Source organism: Pleurodeles waltl, chromosome 12, assembly GCF_031143425.1.
Source record: "Pleurodeles waltl isolate 20211129_DDA chromosome 12, aPleWal1.hap1.20221129, whole genome shotgun sequence".
Lineage (NCBI taxonomy): Eukaryota > Metazoa > Chordata > Amphibia > Caudata > Salamandridae > Pleurodeles > Pleurodeles waltl.
In genome coordinates, this window is record NC_090451.1 from 657,301,591 (window position 1) to 657,328,562 (window position 26,972).

General features: G+C 44.2%; 1 protein-coding gene across 4 annotated transcripts in view; it reads left to right on the forward strand.

Moving 5' to 3' along the window:
- The window catches only part of ZBTB7B (zinc finger and BTB domain containing 7B), a 122,977-nt gene that overhangs the window by 50,157 nt on the left and 45,848 nt on the right, over positions 1 to 26,972 (forward strand). For all 4 annotated transcript variants that reach the window (XM_069218391.1, XM_069218392.1, XM_069218394.1 and 1 more), the window contains exon 2: positions 8,673 to 8,889. The gene's annotated coding sequence lies outside the window, so the exon portion shown is untranslated. The remainder of the gene's footprint in view (positions 1 to 8,672; positions 8,890 to 26,972) is intronic.

Here is a 26,972-nt window from a genome sequence, read left to right on the forward strand (position 1 = left end):
CTTTGTTGAGAAGGACAATACTGCATTGGAACGCTTTAGAGAACGGCAGGCTAAGGTGCGTTTCATAGGCCTTTCTACACCTGCAAGGCAGTATCCTCAACAGTTCTGCCCATTTGAAGCTACTCTAAAGGGTTGGCGTACCACCAAGGCCTACCGCCCCCTGCAACAAGCGCCCCAGTCCTGTTGGGGACAAGAATCAAGCAAACAGTGTGCAGGCTACCAGAGGCAATGAACTTTACAGTTCCATGACTCTATGGCAACAGCCTCCAAGCCAGTTTATTTTGTCCCCAGTGGCACACAACCACTCTGTGGGAGGAAAGATCAGATATTTCTTATGGTGGTGTCAAAATGTAGCAACTGACAGTTTGGTCCTGCACATTGTTCAACAGGACTATGCTCTGCCTTTCCTTTTTGATCCGCGTCTACCTCTTCCACCCACAACACATCTTTCAGAGGAGCACCTGTCTATCCAAGTACAGGCTCTTTTGCCCAAAGGGGCTATAGAATTTGTCCTGGATGTGGAAATAGGCACTGGATGTTAAGCTTACCACTTACAGGTGCTGAAGAAGGGTTAGAGGCCTTCATTGTATTTTATATCTCAACCCTCTGAACGCCTTTTTGTTGTAAGGACAAATGTAAAATGCTGATGTTGGACCAAGTTCTGTCTGCCCTGGACCCAGATGACTGGTTGGGTTTGGACCTACAGGATGACAACTTTTATGTACCTGTCCTGCATTGCCACCAACACTACTTCCAGTTCAAGGTGGGCCAGGGGTGTTTCCAGGTTGCCGCGCTCTACTGTGGTATCACCAGTGCCCCTCAGGTGTTCAATCGGGTGATGCTGGTAGTCACAGCACACCTTCAGGGGTTGGAGGTTCCAGGTTTTCCCTCTCTATTGAAGGCGGGCTCACCACAGTCAGTCGTAGACCACCTCCAGTTAACAGTCAACCTGATATCATTGGGATTCTCTGTTGTGTGCCAAAGTCATACCTGACACTTGAGCTCCCTTTCATTGTACCATCCTGGTTATGGTGCAGTTCGAGCCTTCCCTCCACCACAACCAGTCCAGCACATTCGCCTGTGATCCCGATGTTTCAGCTTTGGACCTGGGTCTCAATGAGAGTGGCACGAAGGCTTCTGGGTTTCTTAGCACTCTGATTTGGTTATGGAGAATGTGGTACCTGGAATTTCTGGGTATGAGCATCTGTCCCCCGATCAGGCTACCCCTTCAAGAGGATCTCCTGTCACAAAAGCAGGGGAGGGTTCTGGTCCCAAACCTGTGAAATCTACACCTCTTTGTAAGGAGTTTGACCAGCGGCAAATGACTGCGTTTGATCTCCCCCCTTAGGTTTGTTGGGTGCCATCCTTACTGCAAGTTGTACCTCTACAATGTGCTCACCTTTAAAGGTTATTTGTTAGCCCATTTGGCCTTTTTAATCCCTATACAAATCACCTTTTGTGCTGAGGTTTGTAAAAGGTTTGACTCATTTGTTTTCCACTAAACCCTTTGTGGAGTCACACTGGGGCCTTACTTTGTTCCTCACATTCATCATGGTCAAGGCTTTCAAACGCATGCCTCATGAACAGCCGCCCACCACAAATTTTCACTCTGAAGACCGTGTTTCTGGTCACAGTAACTTAAGCTCATTTAGTGAGTGAGCTCCAAGCACTTTGGTGCAGCTGCCTTACACCACTTTTTCCCCCTGGCAAATTAGTGTTGAGAACCAAGGGGACATTTTTGCCTAAAGTCATGACTGCATTTCATGTTGGGCTACCCATCACCCTCCCAATGTTCTTTGTCCCGCCTCGCCAATGGAAAGATGAGAAGAGACTCCTTCGCCTAAAGCCCAAAATAGCTTCAAGCTTTTACATCAATCATAACCAAGACTATGGGTGGATGTTCAGCTCTTTGTTGGGTATTCTGGTACAAATAAATGCAAAGCAGGACAGAAAAAGCCTTTGTCAAGGTGGATAGTCCTCTGCATCCAGATCCGCTACACACAGGCCAAGAAGCAGCCCCCAGAGGGACTGAAGATGAGTTCCACCGGGACCAAGGCTGCTACCGCTGTGCACACTGGCACGTGAAGTGTCTTTACTTGACATCTGTCAGGCTGTGACATGGACATCAGTACACACATTCACAAAGCACTACTCCCAGGTCTCACAGGAAGGGGCTTTCGCCTGTTTGGACATTGAAAACCTTATGTTTTGAGCCATTTTACAGACACACCATCTTAGGAGATGCTGCTTTGGTATCTGTTCTCAAGGGGCAGAATTTGCGGTTAGAAGTATCTATTGGAGGAGAAAGTTACTTACCTTAACTAACGCTCTTTCTGGTGACTACTCTTTCTAAATGCAGATTCCTCATCAGCTAACCTTGCTCCATCTTCTGTACAATTTCTATAAAAAAAGTTCCCAAATTAGAGATCTGCACATTGGTACCACCGATTCTTGTGGGCTCAGCACCTGAGGGAGCACCCAGAGTAAAAAAGAAACTGATGTCCATGCGCAGGGCTAGTGCTTATGTGCAGCTCCATCATCACTTCTGGGGTGTAATGAAGTCAACCAGGAGCCAATGGCGTCACCAATCTCCGGGCTTGCTGTTAATATCTAGCACCTGGGCTTATTCTAAAAGTGAAGAATCTGCAGTTAGAGTATCCACCAGAAAGCTTGTTAATAGATCCAAATAATGCTACCAGAGGAATACTGTCAGAGGATGTGCCACACAATGTTGCATAATTTGCCTTTTTTTTGCTGCATATTTTAGATAATGGGTACATAATTTGTTCTTCCATTGCCACATAATCCTAGTGGCCTGACAATATTAAAACTCTGCAGAATGGTTTAGAATGGTTTAGAACCTGTTACTATGGTGATGAAACCCTTATTTCAAAGTGAGTGATGAAAATGTCTCTATTTTTAACACGTCTCTATGAGTTTTGATACCCTTACATTTTGTGAATTAAAAGCACCAAACATGCAATATAAATATGTATATAATGTGTGTTTGAATGTAGATACGCACATAGACAGCACATGCGAGTGCACATTAGTCCGAAAGTAAATTCCCTCTTGCAGTTGTGCATTTGGTTTGATGACTGCACAAGTGTAGATTTATTAGAATGAGTGTTCATTTGTTATATAAGCCTTGGTTGATAGCACCTCTTGCTTTGAATCTACAGAGCGGGCTTTGGATTTGTGACTTAAAACCATTGGCTTTCTTTTACCAGCTTCTTTCAGCCACTGGATTGAGACTTTGTCAATCAGCCCTTATCTTAGCCCAGTGGAGTACTCATCTCTTACCTTATGCTGTTGGCTCTCTGACTGTATCCTTCTTCCTCCATTTGAGTGATCACTTCCAACTGCATAATCAAATCATTAACATTTATAAAGCGCGCTACTCACCCGTGCGGGTCTCAAGGCGCTAGGGGAAAGAGGGGGTTACTGCTGCTCGAAAAGCCAGGTCTTTAGGAGTCTCCGGAAAGCGGAGTGGTCCAGGGTGGTCCTGAGGCTGGTGGGGAGGGAGTTCCAGGTCTTGGCCGCCAGGAAAGAGAAAGATCTCCCACCCACCGTGGAGCGGCGGATGCGAGGGACGGAAGCGAGTGCGAGGCCAGAGGAACGGAGGAGGCGGGTGGGGACGTAGATGCTGAGGCGTCGGTTGAGGTATTCCGGTCCCTTGTCGTGGAGGGCTTTGTGTGCGTGGGTGAGAAGTCGAAAGGTGATCCTTTTGCTGACTGGGAGCCAATGCAGGTGTCTCAGGTGTGCGGAGATGTGGCTGTTGCGGGGTACGTCGAGGATGAGGCGGGCCGAGGCGTTTTGAATGCGTTGCATGCGATTTTGGAGTTTGGCTGTGGTTCCAGCGTAGAGGGTGTTGCCGTAGTCCAGGCGGCTCGTGACGAGGGCGTGGGTCACGGTTTTTCTAGTGTCGGCGGGGATCCAGCGGAAGATCTTGCGGAGCATGATGCACTTCTTTACAGCTGCAGGGCCATTTGTCTGTTCTGCTGGCACCCTCTTGGGTATCTTACTCTAATTTGATAAGTCTGGATTGGTTGCCTTATTTTTCTATGGTTTCTGCAGCGCTTGTCTGAGTTGTCCATAGTTGGCACAAATCGGAATTTGTTTAGTCCTCAACCGTTGGAAGGGCTCCAGACATCTGAAGATATGCGCTTTGTATTGTACTTGTGAATGTCTGATTTGTACCTCTATATACATTTGTAATTTATTTGCACAATGCATGTCTGCCTTTCCAGAAAATCTCTCATTACGGCTTAGTTTGTTTTATGCAGGACCGAACTACAGATTAAACCAGAGATATCTTCAACTCTCTTATTTCTCGAAAGTGTGGATTTTTTTTGTATTTTTAATGCCCAGTCGATTTTGTGTTAATGTCAATTTTGATGACGAAGATTATGAGATGCTTCACATATTGCCTGTTCTCATAAGGATCCCCTGCTACCGAATGAATGACTTGCCCAACATTTTTGGCTTTTGTAGAGTAAAACTGTTTTACCAGCTCCATTAATACACAGTCACAGCATGGGCTGCACAGACCACTGACACAGTTGTTAGAGCCAAAACTATAGCAGTGTAAACAATTTCCATTTTGCTTATTTGAGTTCACTGATTGGTCAACTTCAAAAGTGTGTTAACAGTATGGTAAGGTAGTTAGTTGGGGAAACTATTGGAATCTCCTGGTGCAGAGGGAGGGAAATTAAAACCTGCTGAAAAGAAAAGTTGTGTTATAGGTGTACCATGCACGGATTACTGGTAAGGACTTGCCAGCAGTATTTTTCGGTACTCCAGGCGCACAGTCCAGACTCGAGAAATAGAGGGACTTTCCTGGGTGCAACTGTTTTACCTCTTGTGTTTGGGGATGGAGCTTACCAATAATTGTATGTAAAGGAGGAAAATGCCAGCTTTATACTGAGGTGCCCTCTTCATCATCCGCGGGGAGCAACTGAAGCATTATTAAAACAAGATATGGGATGCATCTAGCTACCTCCTGTGGTGGACTTCTTTCTTGTAATATAATGGTCATTCTGGTTTCTCATAGTGATTTTAAAGTGCTATTCTGCTACATATTTGATTGCCTTCGAAATGTGGTGGATTTTGATTAAGAAATTGCTAAATCTAGAGGCAAACATGGTTTTTAATTCCCAGTGGAAAGTGTAAGGAAACATCAATTATTATGGTCCTTTCCCATCAGTAAATGTATGTGTTCTTAGCAACAAAATTTTTTTTGTTAAAGGGAAGTAGTGATTCTTTCAGTAAAAGTACTATCTGAATTATTAACTCCCTTGTAGTTGAATGGGTATTATTAGTTGCAATGCAAACCCTAACGCCCAAAGAAACTTTCTAGTTCTGGGTATTGACTCAGCCTTGATTCCTCAACATTGTACGGCTACTGTGAACTCAGATGATATTACTGACAATATGACATATAGCCTCACCGATGACATCACTGACCTGGCATTTGAGACAACATTACATGTAGATTAAATGCTGCAGTTCTGTCGACAGCCAACAGGTGTCCTCACAGAGTTAAGCCCAAAACCAAAAGTAATCGGTTCTACTACAAGCAAACTATTGTTCTTATGGGGAGTACATGAAACTAAAAAAACAGGCATTTTAACTGAAATAAGAGATATTACATGGAAACATATTTACTGCTGTTCTTCTGACACTATGTGGAGACAGAAGATCAACACGCTTGCTTAATAAGTCCTGCCAACTGAACTCAAAGTTCTGCTATTTGTACAAGAAGTGGGCCCCTCACCCCAGAAGTAGCCTCACACTCCCCAAAGCTACCACAGGAAGCAATCGGATTCCCAAAAATTGGTCTCCTGTTCCCAAAAACTTCGGGCACATTCCTAGAATTCCTTTACACAGCTTAAATTATGTCTCACATGTGATGCTAACTGTGCTGTTATACGTTCGGCCATTAAGTGCTGTATTCGTGGTGTCAGTAGTTAATATTGCATAGCAAGCCATGGCTGGGGAATCACAGCTTTTTTTAGAGTCTGGATTATAATCAAACACCACTTCATCTTTGCGCTTTTTCATTGAAATTGTAAAGCTTTTTATGAAATTACTTGGCCTGTGATATTATTAGAGAACACATATATTTTAAACAAAGATTTATTTTCGGCGAATTTTCCCTGTTTTAAAATGTTATTCATTGGCCACTGCCCCTAGTACCAAGAGGTAGGGCCTGAGCCTTCACCCAAACCCTGCGCCAAGCACCTACGCTACTCCTTGGCATGGCCAATGATATATATGCGATCCAAAAACATTTTCCTAAAGAGCCGTCTGAGTGAAGCATGACTACTGAGTAAACCTGGTCACGGTGGTACCTGCAGGGCATGATAAGCAGCCATCTTGGAAGGTTCACACAGAGCATAGCTGAAGGCCACGCTTCGTGCCCACCACCTGCTGATCATTGCTGCCAACCATGTCCTGCTTGTAGTGTGGATAGGGATCTCTGTCTGTGACTTGGCCAAAGGCCAATGCTTGTTTCTTGCACAGCAAGCCCTGCTTTTATATCATGTGCCAAGTGTCCCGAGATCTTGCCTTGTGCCATGTTTGTGTTCTGTGAAAAAAAACGAAGTTACAAGTGCATTTCTGTAAACTGATGAATTTACGATTGAAGGTAAAAAAAAAGTCTCTAAAAATAAAGGTGCTGCACACTAGATTTGGTCTACTCCCCACATTGTATGCAGTTCCAAGATGGTTTGAATTCTCAAACAACGGGAGATGCAGGCTTTGTGCATACCACCAGAAAGACTATTTACACTTTCTATGCGTATGCCCCGCACTGTTATACTGGCGGAAACTGTACCTCAAAAACATTTTAAACTCCAGTTGCATTTCATCTTGCCGACAAGCTATCCTATTTTGTCTCAAAGGGTTGACTCCTCAACACATGGCATGCGTGGCAAAATTAATTTTAAAAGCAGAACACCTTTTAAAGCATGCACCGAAAAACTGTGAAAATTGATTTAGCTATTAGCTTACAATTAATTAATATTGTCAGCACCGTTTACAAGATCAGCCTAGATGCAGAACTTTAAGGACAGGAGGGAGCTAGTGGGGACAGTTTCTGCTATTGCCCTTGTAATGATATACGCAACATTATTTAAATGGGGGACCATTAATCTATCATGGTATTAGTGCTTTTAAATCTGAGAATTATGAATCCGAGCAGGATGTTTTTGGTGTTGTAGATGATAATGCTTTGTGCTAGTTGCTGAGTGCGATGGTTTTTATCAATTATGGAATAAAGTATTAAACCTTGAAAAAAGGCTTGAAGGTATCTGGTTTTAGAACTTTAAGCAGTGGTGTGTAATAGTACAATACATTCTTCTGTTAATATTAGTTTTTTGGGACACACACACGTCTTCCGCTATTTAAGACATTTGATAACTTCTAATCTGTCAATCTGTGCACAATTTTGGCCTGGCAGTCATGACTGACAGCATGCAGAGTCACTGAAAAGAATAACTCCCTCCTGTGGGTTTCTGTTTATGTAGAAAAACATACAGACAGAGAAATATATGGTTTACTGCCTGAGAAAAATCAGTAAAAACAGAAAACCGGGAGCTTTGAGAATAAAGCGAAGCCACTGCCGCACTATGACTGTCCTTAGGGTGTCACTTTGGCACCTTTTGTGATCTGCTCTGCTTCTGCCCCTACTGTAGCCACAGATGTCCCTCATTTGAAAAAACCCTGATTGTCCGTGCCCAAATGACTTGCGGTCCATGTAAGGGAAGCTCATGCCTTTGCTACACGAGTTGTTCTTGTGTTGTGTGTTCGAGAAAGGCCTTTGTTGCTGCTGCGGACTGTTCAGCAACTATCTGTTGTGTGAAGATCCTTGCCCTGCTGCTGTGCGGGCTGTACCAGTTTGGTGAAAGTGGTTTGTCCTTGAACTTCTGCTCCCCATCCTACACTTCTTCTGGCATGGCAGGGAAGCTTGCCCTGTTTTGTGTGAGAGAAGGTTTCAGTGCTGCTGTTGCCTATTCTGCAACTATTTGTTGAGTGAGGATAGTTGCAGTGCTCCTTGTGTTGCACCTGTTTTGTGAGAGTGGTTTTGTTTGTTCTGCTGCTACCCAAGCTGTGCCTTTTCTGTGCATGTGAGGGGCGTTGCCAGTGCTCTACTGGTTTTAGAGCAGCCTGCGGTGCTACTGCCTGCGATGTTAACGATATGTGTGAGGAAAATGTGCCCTGCTGCACTTAATGCTTCGGCTGTGGTTTTTATACACAACTGTGGCTGGTGTGGAACCTGCTGTAAGTATTGGTTGGAAGCTTGCCCTAGTGATGTCTGGGCGCACTGCCTGCTGTGTTCACGCAGACCATGAACATCACATGCAGCAGCACTGCGAGTGGTTCAAAAGAAACCTGCCTTCTCAAGCCTGTGTTCTCTTAGAAAATAGCTTTTTATCTGATTTCCATAAACTTGCTCCTGACATTGGTGCATGGGCACACCACGCCTTCTGTGATTTTTGAAGCCTTGTGGTGGAAACTTGTTTGCAGCAGGTTCATTATCACTTGAGGTAGATGTTGCATCTCAGATCATCCTGTCAGAATTTCGCCCCATCCATGTCACCACCCACCCAGCCCCACCTCCTTCCCCATCTAAGCAAAGGGTTAAGAGTGTGTTCTTGTCTCTTTCGTAGTTCTCCGAAACCTGGCCCAGGAGGTGCCTGACCTCAGGTGTAGGCGTCGGCGACGAAGAAGTGTTTCGAGGCGGGATCCTGAGCAACAGCGAGGCCCTTCGGTACACCAGCCGGGGAAGTCCAGGCAAGCCGACGACTCTTGGTCTTCTCACAGTGGAAACAAACACACCATCAGGCCACAAAACCGGACACATCGACCAGGAGACGGATAGCCAAGGTAAGAGACTTGGCAAAATTGGGCAACTTGGTAAAGTTGGGCAGTTAGGTGGAAACCACCAGCTTTATTGGCTGTTAGAGTGGAAAAAAAGTGTGTGTACATTACGGCAGACACAGCAGTAGAGTTTGTTGAAGAGGGACCGCTAAGTGGTTTTGGGGTACCACCATCCAGGTGGAGGCAACCATGGTGCAGTGAGTTAATTGAAAAGTGGATACATTCACAGAGAAGATACAATGATATCTAAATTGTTTTGAGGGGACAGTGCAGATAACCTGTTTTATAATCCTGGTCAGTGTGGAGTGTGCCAAAGACACCTGATTTCTGTAAGGCTGTTGCTCTTCTTCCCAAGTAGGTCTATGCAGCAGTTGCGCTTGCTGCATGCCTGGTCTGGCAGTCGGGGTGAGTTCCTGGGTGTGTACTGCCTACTGACAAGATGCAATGGCTGCTTGCCTGTACCCGCCGGATGTTTGCAGGTTGCCAAAACAGCTGACAATTCTTTTTCATTCATCTACACTTGCTGCACAGAGAATGCCTTTCAGGACATTTACGTTCTTAACTAGACCAGTCTACTGACTGCAGACCTCTGCAGCAACCCTGAATCTAGCAATACCTCAGGGTCGGGCGAGTATGAAAAGTGCTGAGGCCAAATGTACTCCTTTTGGGTGTTTTGTAGCACATAGCATGTCGTATTTGCGGTGACTTTTGAGATTTTTATTTTTAAGTATAGAGTAAAGTTTTAGGAGTCTGGTAGGGGCGTGGCGTAGTCCCTAATGGCTGGAATTGATCTCTAACAGACAGGCGGTCGTAGTTGTTTCATGGTAGGCTGTGTACACAGACACCAATATGCTCAAAGTATAAATGCCTAGAAGTAGCCAACTGTTAGAATGAAGCACTGCAACGAAAGAGGGCGTTTTGATGCTTTCATGAAGCAGTGTCCCACGTCCAGGTCCCTGCTTCCCCGAGAAGCCCTCTGATCTCACCCAACCATCAACAAGCCTTATACCTAATCTGGTGATGAGAAAGTTGCTGAGCTGTGGTGCTGGCTGTCTCTGGGAAGAAACGCCCTAAACTCATTTCCTACGTAACAAACACGAGTATCTGTAGATCTTGGTGGGCCTGGGTACTCTACATTGAGAGAGTGTTCTTGATGGGTGTTACAAATGCTAGCCTCTAAGCCTGGCGTCGCCTACCGCTTCAGATTCCTTCTGTAGGCCCAATCGGAGAGCGTAAAGTCCCTCACGAGCCAAAGATCCCATCAAGCTGGTCTCCAACTCCTCTGGCAGTCATTTGCGTAAGCCGGGCCTATTTACCAATCATTACATAGGGCACAGTTGCCATCTTTGGCTCAGCATTCACTGGATGAAGAGCCTGTACCCTCTCCGTGCCTCCTTTCCTCTGAAACACCCTGCACAGGGGCAGTGAATGGTTCACTCCATAGTCCACCTCAAGCCTTGGCAAGGCACACATCTTCCGACACACCCCTTTATTTTTTAAATGCATATTTTGCTTAAATAGAAAGCATGTGCAAGAGATGACAAAACACTCAAATGTTGATGTAGAATCGTACTGAAATCATTTAAGCAAATTCTAATAAAGCAAACAATACAAATATTTTTGTATGAAAAGAAGGGCAGTGGAATGTGGAAGGAGGAGAGGGAATGGAAAAAAGACTATCATTATAGAAATGAGCAAAACCTAATCATATCACCAGTTAAATTTATCCCAGATTATATCAGATTTATGTCAATGAAAAGCTTTTTCCAAACTATCCAGACTGTCTTAAGTACGTCCCTCCCACCCTTTTAAATCCTTAGCCGTGGGAGAGCGGTAGGCTGCAGGTTTGTTCCGCAGTGGGGCTTATTCAAGCAGTCATCCTTCGGAGAACAGTGCCTGATGTACTGAACTGAATCTGTCGGGCTGCAGTGGCTCAGTTGCAGGCGCCTTGTGACTCCTAAGGCACTCTTGGTGTTATTATAGTGGAGCTGCTTTAAACTGCACTAAAATACAGGGAGTGCAGAATTATTAGGCAAATGAGTATTTTGACCACATCATCCTCTTTATGCATGTTGTCTTACTCCAAGCTGTATAGGCTCGAAAGCCTACTACCAATTAAGCATATTAGGTGATGTGCATCTCTGTAATGAGAAGGGGTGTGGTCTAATGACATCAACACCCTATATCAGGTGTGCATAATTATTAGGCAACTTCCTTTCCTTTGGCAAAATGGGTCAAAAGAAGGACTTGACAGGCTCAGAAAAGTAAAAAATAGTGAGATATCTTGCAGAGGGATGCAGCACTCTTAAAATTGCAAAGCTTCTGAAGCGTGATCATCGAACAATCAAGCGTTTCATTCAAAATAGTCAACAGGGTCGCAAGAAGCGTGTGGAAAAACCAAGGCGCAAAATAACTGCCCATGAACTGAGAAAAGTCAAGCGTGCAGCTGCCACGATGCCACTTGCCACCAGTTTGGCCATATTTCAGAGCTGCAACATCACTGGAGTGCCCAAAAGCACAAGGTGTGCAATACTCAGAGACATGGCCAAGGTAAGAAAGGCTGAAAGACGACCACCACTGAACAAGACACACAAGCTGAAACATCAAGACTGGGCCAAGAAATATCTCAAGACTGATTTTTCCAAGGTTTTATGGACTGATGAAATGAGAGTGAGTCTTGATGGGCCAGATGGATGGGCCCGTGGCTGGATTGGTAAAGGGCAGAGAGCTCCAGTCCGACTCAGACGCCAGCAAGGTGGAGGTGGAGTACTGGTTTGGGCTGGTATCATCAAAGATGAGCTTGTGGGGCCTTTTCGGGTTGAGGATGGAGTCAAGCTCAACTCCCAGTCCTACTGCCAGTTCCTGGAAGACACCTTCTTCAAGCAGTGGTACAGGAAGAAGTCTGCATCCTTCAAGAAAAACATGATTTTCATGCAGGACAATGCTCCATCACACGCGTCCAAGTACTCCACAGCGTGGCTGGCAAGAAAGGGTATAAAAGAAGGAAATCTAATGACATGGCCTCCTTGTTCACCTGATCTGAACCCCATTGAGAACCTGTGGTCCATCATCAAATGTGAGATTTACAAGGAGGGAAAACAGTACACCTCTCTGAACAGTGTCTGGGAGGCTGTGGTTGCTGCTGCACGCAATGTTGATGGTGAACAGATCAAAACACTGACAGAATCCATGGATGGCAGGCTTTTGAGTGTCCTTGCAAAGAAAGGTGGCTATATTGGTCACTGATTTGTTTTTGTTTTGTTTTTGAATGTCAGAAATGTATATTTGTGAATGTTGAGATGTTATATTGGTTTCACTGGTAATAATAAATAATTGAAATGGGTATATATATATTTTTTTGTTAAGTTGCCTAATAATTATGCACAGTAATAGTCACCTGCACACACAGATATCCCCCTAACATAGCTAAAACTAAAAACAAACTAAAAACTACTTCCAAAAATATTCAGCTTTGATATTAATGAGTTTTTTGGGTTCATTGAGAACATGGTTGTTGTTCAATAATAAAATTAATCCTCAAAAATACAACTTGCCTAATAATTCTGCACTCCCTGTATTTGTGAAGATATTTTTCATGTATTTGTAGTTTTAAGTTTATATTTCAAAGCTGGAAAACTATGTTTTTTGCTTATTTTCCGCATGAATATTATTATTTTTAATGATGGCTATGCCAGGTACACACTAGCCACGTAGCAACCCTGATCACAATTTGATGATCTTGTGAGGAGATGATATTTAATGTGTATATTCGCCTGCATAAATTCTGACCAGGCTTGGTCCCGTGGGTCCAGTAGGTCACAAGCGTATCCGCTGGCGTCCCTCCTCAGTGTGGTCATCAACCTGACCCCCTGCGTTCGAGCCGGGAAACTGCTGTGTCACAGTTGCAGCCTAACGTGTGTTGCCTGCTCCTGATCACTCGCCAAGTAGACCAGTAAACAGTAATCAATGTCTTATAGCTTCCATATGTATATTGAGTGGAAGTTTAAGGGGTACTGGATGTCGGTGACCTGTCCTACAATACCTGTCTAGGTTTTTTATTAATCGCTCCATGTACACAGAAGACCAGACCCATGCGTCGTTTAACAAACCGGTGTATCTTGGAGCTGTAACCTACGTGTGATTCCATATTTGATGAATACACCTGAGGATGACTTCAAGAAAATGCTCAGATCTCTATAGTGTTTGGGCATACATGGAGCAATATGTCCTAACTTCGGCTGGTGTATCTACCAGCTGCAATATATGGGGGCCACTTCCACTATTTATAGGTCGGCCATGCCAAATTCCTGTACCACCTCGAACAACACCTGCCGCATTGGTAAAAACAAGTCTTCTTCGTTACAGGTTTCAGGGTTTAGTTGTGTTACAGGTTATATGTAAGGTCCAAGAACACAGGTAGGACTAAAATGCACTGGGAACCTATAGATGTTTGCAGCTCAGCTTCCAGGTCCTCTCTGTCCCTTCCAACAGGACCTAGGGAGCCGGGGAAAGGGATCTTTCCATACACTAATCCATCACTAATTCCTGTTGAGTTCCGCAGTAGCGTGCTACTCGCCGAAAAGTGCTTCGACGCCTCGTCAGGGGTAGTGAGCGCTGTATAATTACTATTACAATACACAGACAACATCCACCCCACCATAACACTCAGCCGGGGCAGGGGACACACAGGGCACTACAGGCCCCTCTGGGAATATTTGAAAAACTACACTTCTGCTCCTGTGTTGAATGTTTTTTTAAACTCACCCTTCTGATCACCCGACGTCCACGCTCATTATCAAACTGTTTCAGGAGAAGGGCCAACCTGATGAGCTCCTGGGGGAAACGAACCCCAAAAATGTGTAATTCAGAAAAGCTATTTTCACTCCGACTTTCGTCTCTCTGCTGTAAGGTAAAATCAAGAATTCTCACATGTTCCTCTCCTCTCCACGGGTTTGGAGCCATTTTACCTGCTAAAGCCGCACCCCCTGTGGTTCTCCTTAGAAGAAATGCATTTCCTGCACACTCACTTTATTTCTTTTCTTCACCCGTACGTTCCAACTAAAGACTTGTTATTTCTCTATTTTAGTTTCATTTAGTGGTCTCTGTCGCGTTAACGCCACCCGAGGACTAAGCAGCATTTGGGGACATATATTAACCGAGAGGGCATGCGTAAATGGGGTTGAGGAGATTGGCCGATAGCTTATACCAAAAGATCACTTTGAGAAAGACCACCGCCTGCCACGAGGCCACGGCAGCCCTCCTGGGACCCTTGTCACCCTTGTGACTGCACCTGGATTGGAGTTGTATATAATATTGACTACTCACGTAGAATGTGCTACAGTAAATGTCACACTAATGCATCTACAGCCTCGGTCACCCCACTGGACCCCTACGGATACCATAATGCCCACAAAATCACTCATGATCCCAGTATAAAAATCGTACACGCACGAATGAATCCTTTAAAATACCTGCCCTTCTTTAATAAGTAAAGTTCTGTAATCTGTGATTACACTATAAGGTACAACAACACGGTCTGTAAGATAGCTCAGAGGGTTAAAGTGCATGATGCAACGACCCATGTACAACATTCAGATAGTGGGCTTGGATACAGTCAGTCAATAAACCAAAAGTTCTCCGAGTTGTACATTGACAAAATCTGTTATTTAAATTGCCAGGAAAACTTATTATTTTCAATACGGAGTTGGCTGACATGGGAAACAGTGTGGAAAGAGATGTCAGTCTGCAAGGGTGTCCTGGGATGATGTCCCAGTCTATCTTAGACTGATGGCACAAAGTGCCTTGTTGTTTTTGCAGTGATGTTACAGTATGACGTCAGGTTCCTAGAATGCCGTCTGTCTGGCGTTTCCTTGGTATTAAAGTGATGTCACAGCCTTACATCCGGATTTATGACATTTCACAGTCTGACGCCATGTTGTTCGAATGATGTCACAGTTTTTGAGTCTGTGAGTGTGTCACAGACTGGGAGCTTGCAATCTTACTCTGCCAGAGTTCTCCAGATGGTGACATTTTCTAGGGACACTGCTTTAGCCATTCCAGCACTGGTCCTACCCACAGAAGACCTGTCTCCTTCTATGGATGTTTCTTGCACAACCAAGCAGCTATTAAAGGGATTGAGCAGTAGCAGAATAAGTCCAGGTCTGCACATTCACCATCAGTAGGAATTCTATACTGCCTCCCTGGTGTGTAGTTAGTTTGTAAGATTTGTTTGTGACATTGTGCCCCTGCTGGCCCTTTTAAAAACAAAACTTTGTGGCACCGATTGTAAAAAAATAAATAAAAATAAAATAAAAAAAATCGACATAAAAACAATACCACTAATAAAGAATAGATGAAAACAAGGGGTTTTAGAAGTAAAATAGTTGTCTGATACTGAAATCGTGTTGGTTTGATAAATCAAAAAAGAAAAACGATTTAAACAGGAAGATACGTCATGTATCTTTTATTTCAGCGTATTTTACATTCTGAAACAGCATGCCATTTAAATTAACTGCACCAGTTGGAAATTGTATTCCTTATTTCCTGCTTCCTGGAAAGTTGTAGTCGAGATTTCGGTGAATCGTGATATGTTTACCGGCCGGGCCCCGGGCCCACGCATGTGGCGCAGCTAAATGCGTACAATATGTGGATCTTTTTTTGGGTGAGAGGAAATGTTTGTGTGATTGGCGGCGTAAACACCACTTGAAACGCTAACCTCACTGTCGCCATGGCACAGCTTGATGTTTTTTTCCAGGTTTGATCGCCGTCTTTCTCGTCAGCCCTCCGCTTTTATCGCTGCTCTGCGCTTTCTTCCTGTGCTGCCTAAAAGTACCTCAAGCCTGACAGCCTCGCTTACATGCCTGTGTACGTCATCACTGTAACTAAACCACATACTGAGATTGCTTCACTGAATTTATAAACCATATTAAGAAGAAACCCAATTACCAGTTGGTAGTCAATGTAGCCAGTTTCTCTGGAAGGGGCCAGCCCCAAATGTACCCAGATTCTGCACAGTGCCAGGATGTGCTTGAAATATTCACACATCTGCTGTGTTTCATCTGCCCTGGAAACCCATTGGCCTTAACAGATCCTTGGAGACCTTGTAACAATGACCCACTATGTACTTCTGTGACAGTGTTTTAGAGTTCTCCAAAAAAGACAAAAGTAAGAACCTGTTCAGAAGTCCTGGAGAACAGCTGAAGAGGAAATTATTTGCCAATACTGATTCTGCAGGAATACTCTGCCAAGAACCCAATTGTAAACTTGAAATAGGACCCCCAAGTCAGCGAGACGCGGCCTGTCGTTGTGAGAATGTGTTGTTGTGCAGGAAATAAACTGGGTGTGCCTGGTGTCATTGTGGATGCAAAATAGAGTGATGAGACTGGGGCTCCTTATGTGCAAGAAATATACAGTGTGGGGCTGGTGATACTTGTGTGCAGGGGACAGACCGGGTCCTTTATGTGCAGGAAGTAAACACGAGGGACCAAGGATCCTAGATTCAATGGACAGTTTGTCGAGGCCCTTAGAACATCTTTGAGAATTAGAAGTATGACCGCGGATTCTTCTTCTCAGATGTTTCTGGGTTTCAGAAATCACAGCCGCTAGGTTACACTCTGGGCTTTAACATGGCTGGGGACCCACGGCCAGAAACCCGGGGAGCCACTGGCCGCGGGGCCCATTTCTTTGAGGTCGGGGTGTGGCCAGTTTCTCGGAGTTCAAAGGTCACACAACCACAGAACTTGAAATGTCATGATTTATAATTAGCCACTGTCTCCCCTGGGGCGAAATTCGTGTAAAAAAAGATCTAAAACCCCAAAGCCGTTTGTTTAATTATTTTAAATAGCGCTAACATGCTGTATTATGGGGACTTCAAGGCCCGTTGAACAACTATGAATACGCCTTATCAAGGCAGGGTCACGTCACGACAGGTCTGTGAGAAAAGGTGGGAGCTATACATCAAAATTATGACCAGGTGATAATCTCCGCCTCGTGGCTCACAAATACCACAAATTGTCCCGAGCAGCCGTGTCCCACAGGAAGGTTGTCAAATCTACGTCTGGAACTTTATGAATGCGTCTGGGGGGCGATTTACTGATTTGTGGCATCCGCACAGGTTTCCCGGTTACGCCTGCAACCCTGAAAAAGTAACAGGTAGCTCGAGACGACGCAGACACTTCCGCATGCACAACTGTACACAGTGTGGGGGGACGTGCCCGTGCCCCAGCACCGTGTGTACTGCTCCCCCCCTTGTGCCCCACCACCACCACCGCCCGGAGGTGACACAGAAAAACAGACACTGCTCCTTGCCACGAAAATTCATTTGCCCAACTTATTGTCACTTCAAAGCAGCGTTGTTTGCTCAAAATGTTTCCATCTCACTTTGTATGTATATGTCTATGTTTGCGTATACAGGTCCATGTACACACACAAAGCCAGACGAAGCAAAACAAACGGGTAAATCTCACTGTGTGTTTGTGTATACACACACACAGACACACACACACATATATATATATATAGATAGATAGATAGATAGATAGATAGATAGATAGATACCTGACTGTGGAAAGCACCTCCCTGTGTGGGAGGGGGAATATCTGCAGCGTTATTCTCAGAGGGCTCAAATGTCTCCGCAAGCACCTGTAAATGAAGGTGCTTGGAAACTGAATTTTGTTTGTTGCGTTTGCCATCCGTCTTCATTGACATGCAGGGATTGAAGTGCATACTGCAACAAATATAGCAACTGTGACCCTGAGCATTCTGGTAGCAGGGTTAAAGATGTGTCTAAAAAGAACAAAATATTCTATAAGTATTTTGTTATTTTTTTCACCTTTAGCCAACCGCACATAAAATTATGCACATACCTTAAATGAAAAATAAATGCAAATAAAACTGCTTGTTAGGGATGCTCTTTCACACTATAAAAGTTGATTAATGCAATCAGTACAGATGTCTTTATGTGAGACCAGAAAGTCACAGAATTCAATCCTGGTTGGCACAGTTTTGAACAGTGACTTGGGCATTTATAGTGCTATCAAGTCCCAGTATGTAACAGAAAGCACTGTGAATATGTAACGCATTATTTTAAAATTGTATTTCACACAGTATAAGATACGCTGCTTCAAAATGCTTTAGTGTTTAAGGTAAAACAAGTACTTTACAGGATACATTTTACTAACGGACTCGCTGGAAAGTTGTCAGATCTTCCATTGTTATTTAAGACCTTGCGTAAGTCTGGTCGGGCATCATATGGTATGCCACTGAATTACAACGTACAGTTGGAGAAGCTAGCTCAGCAGGTTGCTTCCCTGTTGCTGGGCCTGTGCGTCATCTACAAGTGTGTATTCCATCCCTGCGGTGCAGCGGACACCTTCAGCCTTCAACAGCAGCTGTCGGAGGTTGCTGATCACAGGTGTAAATGGAACCTACTTACGGAGCAAATGGACTACAGTTATATTATAATGCTTTTTTTTATAGCAGGTAAAGCGAAGAGAATCCCACCTTTTTCCGTGTTGGGAACTTCTAAAACAGCTCAACAAGTTCACCATGCAGCCACTAATTTTTGTTCAGCTATTAATCTCGAATTGAGATAGTGCCCAGCCATGCACCGGTTTCCATCTTTGTAACTCCTCCTTTTGGTGTGAAGCTTCTAAAGCATCTAAACTCCTTCCCCCCTCCCCCCCCCCCCCCCCCCCACACACACACACACCTCAGTAGTCCTGTATCACTTACCTCAACCAGGGTAGACACTGCCCTAGGAACTGTATTCTGAGGGAGGTGAAAGGGGATTTTATGTTCCTGATAACTTCTTCAAAGTAATGCTGAAGGCCTCTGCCCCCCACCATACCCCAAAACGACCCCATTTCATTCTTACTGCAGTTCACTTTGCCTTCCCACTAGGCCCAACATGTCTTCATTGTTGGCTCCCAACGCACCGTTGATCGTACAGAGGTTAGCGGTCTAGACTCCACAAAAGCTGCTCTGCTTCAGTGGACTCCACCAGGGCCTCTCCCTTCTACCCACCCTTGGAAACTGGCCTCAAGTTGGCCACCTGCCCCTGTTGGTTGTGCTTCCAGGATCCAGCCCTCTCCCAACCGACGCCAGGCAGGCTGGCTCACCGTGTACGACAGATCTTGTGCAAGTTCCTCGTTCCAGTGTTCACATCCGGCTCTGGCACAGCCCACTCCTTGGCTTGCACAGACTCTCTCTCGGAGTAGCCCCCTTCCATCACAAAGCGCAGAACACTACTGATTTCATACATTTCGATTTAGGCAGTTCCTTTTTGTCATCAAAAGTGAAATTCCTTCCGATGGACCAAATATCTGTCACCCCCTAAGAGGCTTTAAAATAATCTCCCCAGACAGTCAGCATCCAAGGTACTAAGTGTGCCTTGGCCATTCCAGAAGTAGCAGGTATCCACAGAATCCTTGTTTATTATGTCACTCTCTGCATATCTCTCCACAGTAGGATTTTTTGTTTCTTGTTTTGTTGCTGATAGGGCTTGCCAATGTGAGATTTATTGGTTTTGCTAATGTTGTTTTAGCTATGTTGCAAATGGCTTAAAGTAATGTAAAAAAAAAGCTGTTTGACGCAGCCAGCGTTGTCCGCGTTATACTGCTTTTCTATATTCAGTTATGCTGCATTGAAGCTAACACTGCTGTATAATACGGCTAAAAACATTGTCAAAGCCAATAGATCTTGCATAGGTGGTGAGACCTATTGGCTTTGCTCATGCCTGGTATGGAATGCCATATGGTAAGTTATAAGTATTTATGTAGTTTTTACAGCGGCTGAAGTGCTAATGATATAGAATAGAGCATGCCCTTGCCAAGGTGTTACTGTGTCCAGATTCAGAAGCATTTTAGGAGCATACAAAAACTGTGAAAATGTGCTATATAAATGCACTGATTGTAACCTAAGTTGTAGGTAAACAGGAAAGTCCAATAGGTTATAGGATTTATTACAGTGATCCTTTAGGCTATGTGTTACTTTGGGTGAAATGGTTACAAAAGAATAGAAAATGCACTCCTGACTAATTGTTTAGTGGTAAAATATAGCAATAATCGGTGTTTAGTGGGTTTCATACAGCTTTTGGCCTCTGTACCACTGCACCTGCTGCACCATTCAAATTGTGGCCCCCTAGTGGCTGCACGGTAATTGCTCTTGTGACTGCTTGTTCAGTGACAACATTTAGCCGTAATCAGTGATCGATGGGTTTCCTGGAGCTTTTGGCCCCGGTGCCACTGCACCTACTGCACCTACTGCACCATACAGATCAAGGCCCTAGTGCCTGGAAGGTAAATGCGCTTGGGCCTTCTTGTTCAGTGACAAGATATAGCAATAATCGGTACCAGGTGGGTTTCCTGGAGCTTTTGACCCATGTGCCACTGCACCTGCTGCACCCTCCAAATCATGGCCCTTGTACCTGCACAGTAGCATCACTTGCCTAGTGGTAACATATAGCAATAATCAGTGTTTGGTGGGTTTCCTAGAGTTTTTGGCCCCTGTGCCACTGTACCTGCTGCACCATCATAATTATGCCCTAGTGCTTGCAAGGTAAAGAGAGGAAGTTGTTTATATCCAGTAATGTATGTGTTTCGAAAAAGGCACAGTTGCAGATGGAATACATATTAATTTTCTAGGTAAACAAAGACAAAAGGTCTCATAAAAAAAATGCCTTTAAACTTAGCCAGCTGTCCCAAACAAGTTGCAGCATATGTTATAAATAAAGGATATGCTTTACACATCAAAGTGAAACCCAAGCATTGTTAAATTGTGTTACAGTGTGGTTGGCTCTTTTCTGTGAAATTATCTTGTTATGTGCTTGACAGTGAATGGGCCATAAACAGTTTAAATTGCCCAAGATTACCAGACGTTAGGCTGACACAGACTGAAATGCAGTTTTGTAGTTTGTTCCTAAAAGGCAGTTTCACAAACTAAATGGACGCAAAGAAGAAGACTCTTACAAAAAATGTGCTGATGAAGAACAAGATACCTTTTTGAGATGACTATGTCTCAGTGATTAATTTGAGCCGGTGAGGGACACCACCACTTATTTTTGAGGGCCGGCAGTTATTTTTCTGTCTCAAGCACATACTGTGAGCAAAAGACTCATATGGGAAAGATGGAGAAAGAGAAAAACAAACAATCTTTACAAAGGGAGAAAGCTGCAGGAGTGAGCTGAAGGAGCAGGGAGTGACTTTAAATGGATTAAAGAGGCCCGAGATGGCTTCAGGATTAAGCTGCCTCTGTATTGCGTGCTTGCCCATTTAATTGCAGCAGCCGCATGTTTCAGATGAGAGCTTTGGGCACCGGCACATTTTTTATTTACAAATGAACCACTGCTATGTCTAAAATAAAATTTTAAAAAAGGGTACAAGCAGGCTTCTTAAACAAAATAACCAGGCGCCCAGAATACAGCTTGACATTCAACCTCGTCTTTGAGAGCCCAGCAAAGGTGACAAGATTTAAAGGCCTGCTGACAGAAAAGGAGTTTGTGGAAGTATTCGGTGAACACAGCTATTTCTTCAGACAGGACAAACTGAACGTGGACAGTCTAAAACAAATAAAGCCAGCAAATGGGAAGCAAGAAAACATGAGTTACAAACCACAAAGCCAATGGCAAGTGACGGGTGGAATGCATCCCCACGTCAAATTTCAGAAACTCCCCAAGATGTCTTTCACATACCTAGACAGCTGCCTTGTCTGGTAGGATGCAACCTAAAAAGTGGTATGCACCGATTTTGACAGACCTCTTGTAAAGCTTTTCATTTTGAGCTGTGTCCGCACAAATAAATATTAATTCTAGTAAAAGAGACCTTGATGGAAGCTGACAGCACACGCGAGGGGTGTTGTCATCCATTGCTGCAGCGAAAGTGCCCATCACAATGTTTATGTGCCTTTATTTAGAGGTGGAGACTAAGTAGTGGTGTGCACCTGTTCCTGTTGAAAGATTTCATCTGGGGGTGACCTGGGTAAAGTGAAGCTTGGCCTGCTGATTCCATTTTTAGGAGGATGGCTAGTCTTGGTTTTATTTTCCCTACACACCCAAGCACAGGGACAGCGTCCCTAGTCATCTGCGGCGAATGAGGTGTAATTGGTATGCAATTAAATGACGTAGCTGCTCGGTACAACCCAGTAATGAGGAGAGAGGCTGATCAGGTCTCTGCTCCAGGTTACAAAGATGCATCTTGCCCAGAGGTGGCACAGCCTATAGGTAAAGTGAAAGATTTGCTGGCTGGTAACACATTTTATTATTAAGAGGCTGCTACTGTTGGGCAGAGAAAGTCAGGGTAACTACCCTATTTCCACGCCAACCAGTCCACCAAAGCAGTTAAGAGTCTTCATAAACATTTTGCTAATGCACAACACAGAGTGTGTGTGCACTCTATCAACCAACCCTAATAAAGTTTACTAACCCTTCCTCTCCTCCTGGTCTCCCATACTTTTATGGTATTTGTACTTAAACAGCCCTATACTCAGGTCCCAATGCATTACATTATTGCAGTTCTTCATGTGATAACATTTACTCACAATTTGTTTCCTGACAACTCCTGGTATGTGTTTTGATCATTAGCAGCTCTTTGCGGTAGAGCAGGAATGCCAGTTTGAAGTATCCATCAGGACCACCCAAATGCTGCTCCAATTTAGGGAAGCGTTGAAGACACCCCTCATTAAAAAGTACTGCTTCACAATGCATTAACAGTCCACAAACCTGCCGCCTCTCCGGTCACTTTTTGACTTTGCGCCTTTCTTTGACACTCTACAGTGCTCGACGCCCTTTGGCGAGATTTACACTGAAGATACACCTCACGCATATATTCATACGTCATGGTTTTAAGAAAGCCCACTCTTCATCTCTCCTGGTCCCTCCTTTTTGTCTTCTGCACCTTCCAACCTTTAAGGTTCCAAGGCAACTTTATGGCGGCATAAAGCACGATACCAATAACAACCTTGTTGATGGTCCCCACCTAGCCGCAGCGCCTACCTCCTTAGATTTGTAGCTTCTTGGCTTAAGAAACAGGTTGTTATTAATCCAACATTTGTTGACCTCGAATGATAGTAATGAGGTGGCCCCATTGGGATTCACACCCATGACTTGTCCATTTCCGAGACCTTAGAGGTATGTGCTTAACCTTCTCAACTTTTTGACATTTGGCGGCTTTGCTGGCTTTATTCTGTATCAAATATGCAAGAAGAGGTTCTTATTGAGACCAGTTTGCACTAGTGAATGTTGCGCGTTTAGTTAAACAAAACACACACACTTACTGTGCCACCCGTCTTGTCTGTAAAACCTGCTCAACCAGGTATGGATTGCACTACCATAGCCGGTATGTGTCTGTTCCTTTTTGAAAACCCACTGCGTTTCCTGTTTGCTTGGATTCAGGGTGTGAGACTTTGTTAATATGTTTAGATCCGAGCAGCTGTAAATTTTTCTCTGAGCTGCTCTTCTCCGAAGGTGGAGAACCGGTGCCATAACATGGCACGCCGATACCCAGATGATGCAGATACCTGTTTGGTACATCACTGCCTTTTTTCACTACACCTAATCCTACAACAGGAAGAGGCTTGTAACCACGAGACCTGGGTTTGATTGTGACTTTACGTCTTGTACTACAATCTTTAGCAAATCATTTCATCTGCGAGCACCTTTGTTCCCTACCAGGTGAAAGATGAGACTCTAAAAACAAATGGAACACTAATATAAAGAGTTATTTAATAAGATGTGGATGTTTGCGTTCCATTTGCAGTGTTCCTGAAAGGGCAGATTAAATGGTCCGGGCACTGGACAACAATAGTCAACTTGAGAGAGCATTGTGCCTAGAGGCTGATTCTAACCATCACTGGATAGATGCTCTCCAGGTTGGGCTTAACAGGTGTTACTAGCCATGTAGTTGAACATTACTGTTTACAGCGCTAGTTACCACGAGTTGCTTGTTTTGATTGGCCTAATAGTAGATGAAGAAACAGATGGCATTGGTTTCTTCAGAAACAGTGGGTACAGGTTTAAGTTCAAAGATGGCGAAGAGACCATTTCACTGCTGTGGACAGTGATGGTCTTTATTGGTGCTACATTAAGTTCAACAGTAGGAGATGGCGCACACCGAGGGGATGAGCAGGAGCAGTCATGTGTGCCAGCAGCACATTCCCGTCCCACCCAGTAGTCGCCCCGGCACTATTTCTAAGAAATTTGCTTATCATCATCTGTTGCTTTTAATTTCTTGCACTCATTAAGAATACTTAACTGGCTGCTCTTGTTGATCGGTGATTAATCGTTGATCATTGATTTTTGGCACAATCGTTCCACGGGATCCTTAAGGAGAAGAGATGTACTCTTTGCTAATATTTCAGACTTTGGAACTAGAGTTCTTTTTCTAAAATCCCCATTTGGTCCAGTTGAACGACTGTTCCTTGATGTACCAAAATTGAGAGTGATTCGAAACGGTCTTAAGATTTGAATAAGCACTGTATATAAATAGGTAGTTACATTTATATCTCACAATTCAAGTAGAGAAACACTCCTCGACTTGCTGAATGCAAATGGCTGGATTAACTTTGGTTCGAATGCACAGTGAGCAAGCAGAAGGACAAGCAATTAAAGTGATTTATACTTCAGTGCAGCAAGTCGAGAAGTGTTCCTCTACTTAAATCGTGAGACCCCTGCTTTTGTGTTAAGCCATTCATAAAATGGCAGCTCCTTCTGACCAGTTGTGTTTTGGTGTTCTGTGTCCTGAAGAGAACCCTTGAATACAGTGGGTTTGAAACGCATCGACAATAGGGTGCAGCGGTGAGCGATATTAAAGAAGATATGGCCTTCAGGGAGAATTCAAAGCATTGTCTTGTATTCTACATCATTCCTGTTTGAGCTACTACAAAGACTTATAATTAGCGCCTCAGTGCCTTTCTGCTCTTTAAGGAGCAGCCTTAAAAATGTTGCGAATTAGTTAGGCTCGGAGTTCCCTCTCTCTGAAGTTGGTGCAGAACCTGAATTTTAGGTAGTTTTTTTTGTGTGTCAATTTGTGTTCTTCAATTTGTATATCGTCATATGTTTTTGGTGTATGTAATGTGTGTGCAGTGCCCCAAAACTTTTTTTATATGAGGTAATTGCTCACTTTTGTATTTGTTCTTCTGTGTGCGATAAATGTTATTCAATTACAATTGTTCTGGATAAATTTCATTTATTAATACTAGGGAGAGGTATTTGGTTTTGCCTTCTCATTGTAAATAATATTTTTTCCAAGTCAATTATAGTGTTGGCTCTTGTTTCTTTTGTGTAGTTTGATTGGCCAGCCTCGCTGTTTTATAGGCCCTTTTCTATTACAATGGAGGAATAAATAAGCATGAAATCCGGAACTATCTTCCCTTCCTGGCACAAGCTCAGGGTCTGGTGATTGGGCAGATGTTTGTCTCTGGGGGCTTCTATATGTCTGTGGTGATAGGGTGCATAACCACAGACATTCCTGTTCTAGCTGAGTGTTTAACAGGTCCCACTTGTGCTGGAATTATTACAAACATAGGTCTGTAGAGGTGCTAAGTGCCAACACAACCTTTGGTGCACACTATTTTTCAGTGACGTAGCCTGAACCCTGACAGTGCTTACCACACTTTACTCTTAGGAATATCTCCACTGATAAGTTGTTGAAAGGGTACTTGTTTTACAGTTTTCTCAATATTGTACTGACACTTGTCTCACACCCCAGATTTTTATTTTTGAAGTGTGGTGATTAGGTAGCCATACCTTTACTGGCCATGTCCTGGCTGTGATACAATCTCTGTCATGCCCAGACCAAGCAGCCTCCACTCACGTCTTCTGTGGTCCACACAATCTTTTGTCGCTTTGATCTCCGCTGTGCATCTTTAGTGCAAGGGTTTGCTTTCCGCAGCCCTGGGGTGGAAAGTTGCTGACGGACCAGCTTGTTCCTATCTTTCATGCATTGCACCCCATTTCTAAGAAGAGGGGAAACTGTTGACTTTGAAAACCCCCTTTTCTCTCCTCCAACCACAACAGAAAGGATGACAGAGTCTTCAAATCTTCAATGCATAGTCTTGGAAAACGAGCAAACACAGTTGTGTGAAAACTGGAAATGACACCCGTATTCTGAGAAACCACAGTCGGCCTTCCACCCCTCCCTCGGTGAATATCTGGTTGAATTGTAGAACTTAGGTATTTCAAGCCTTATGAATTATAGAACTGGTGATGTTCGCACGGGGGATTGTGACTGCGGGTCAGGTTGGGCAACAGTTAACAGAAAATCCTTAATCCTCAGCAGTTCCTAACATAATTTCCACTCAGTGCTTAGAAAGTGTTTTTTGCTGTCAGTCTACTATAATGGACTGGTAGTTTGTTGGGTAACAAAGTTGAGTCTTGCCCTAAGCTGCCCTGCCCCAAAACTGAGTACCGGGAGATTGCCAAGATCCCCACAAATTACCTTTCTGTGAACCAGCCTACATGTAATCAACTTAAATGCTTTATCAACCCAGACAGAAGTTTTCATCATACCTTGTCCTGCCCCTTGTTCGTCCACACCCATCGACGAACCAACAAGCCGACACTGGCTCTTGTTTATCTAGTAGAAAGCTAACCAATCCAAATCCTCCATTCCCCAAACTTACCCTATTTGTTATAACTGGAAACTCCTATCTTAGTGTGCATCGTGCACATGCTACAAGCATTCTAGTTCTACACTACAAGATGCCTGAAGTAATTGACTCGTGTAGTTTGCTCGTGCTGCTCTGGCCGACCCGCCATACTTGTCCTCCCCATTGGACCGCACGCGCCCCCAGTCGCTGAGCTGTTGCAATAGATGGTAACCATTGGCTGTCCAGCTCTGGGAATCCCAATTCCCTCATCTTTTTTTCTGGCTCATTCTTACATCACGCTCCAGCTGTTGACTTTTCTGCCTTCCGCATCCTAATCACCCCCCTTCACTGGCGCACCTGTCGAGATCCCACCAGAGACCCTGCAGTTTCCGCCTCTAGCACCTGTCCACTCTCAATCCTTAAAAAACATGTTCACTGAGTCCTGCCCTGAATGCTGCCGAATGTGAATTTTCACAACGGAAGAGTGGAAAAAGCAGACTTTTCTTAGA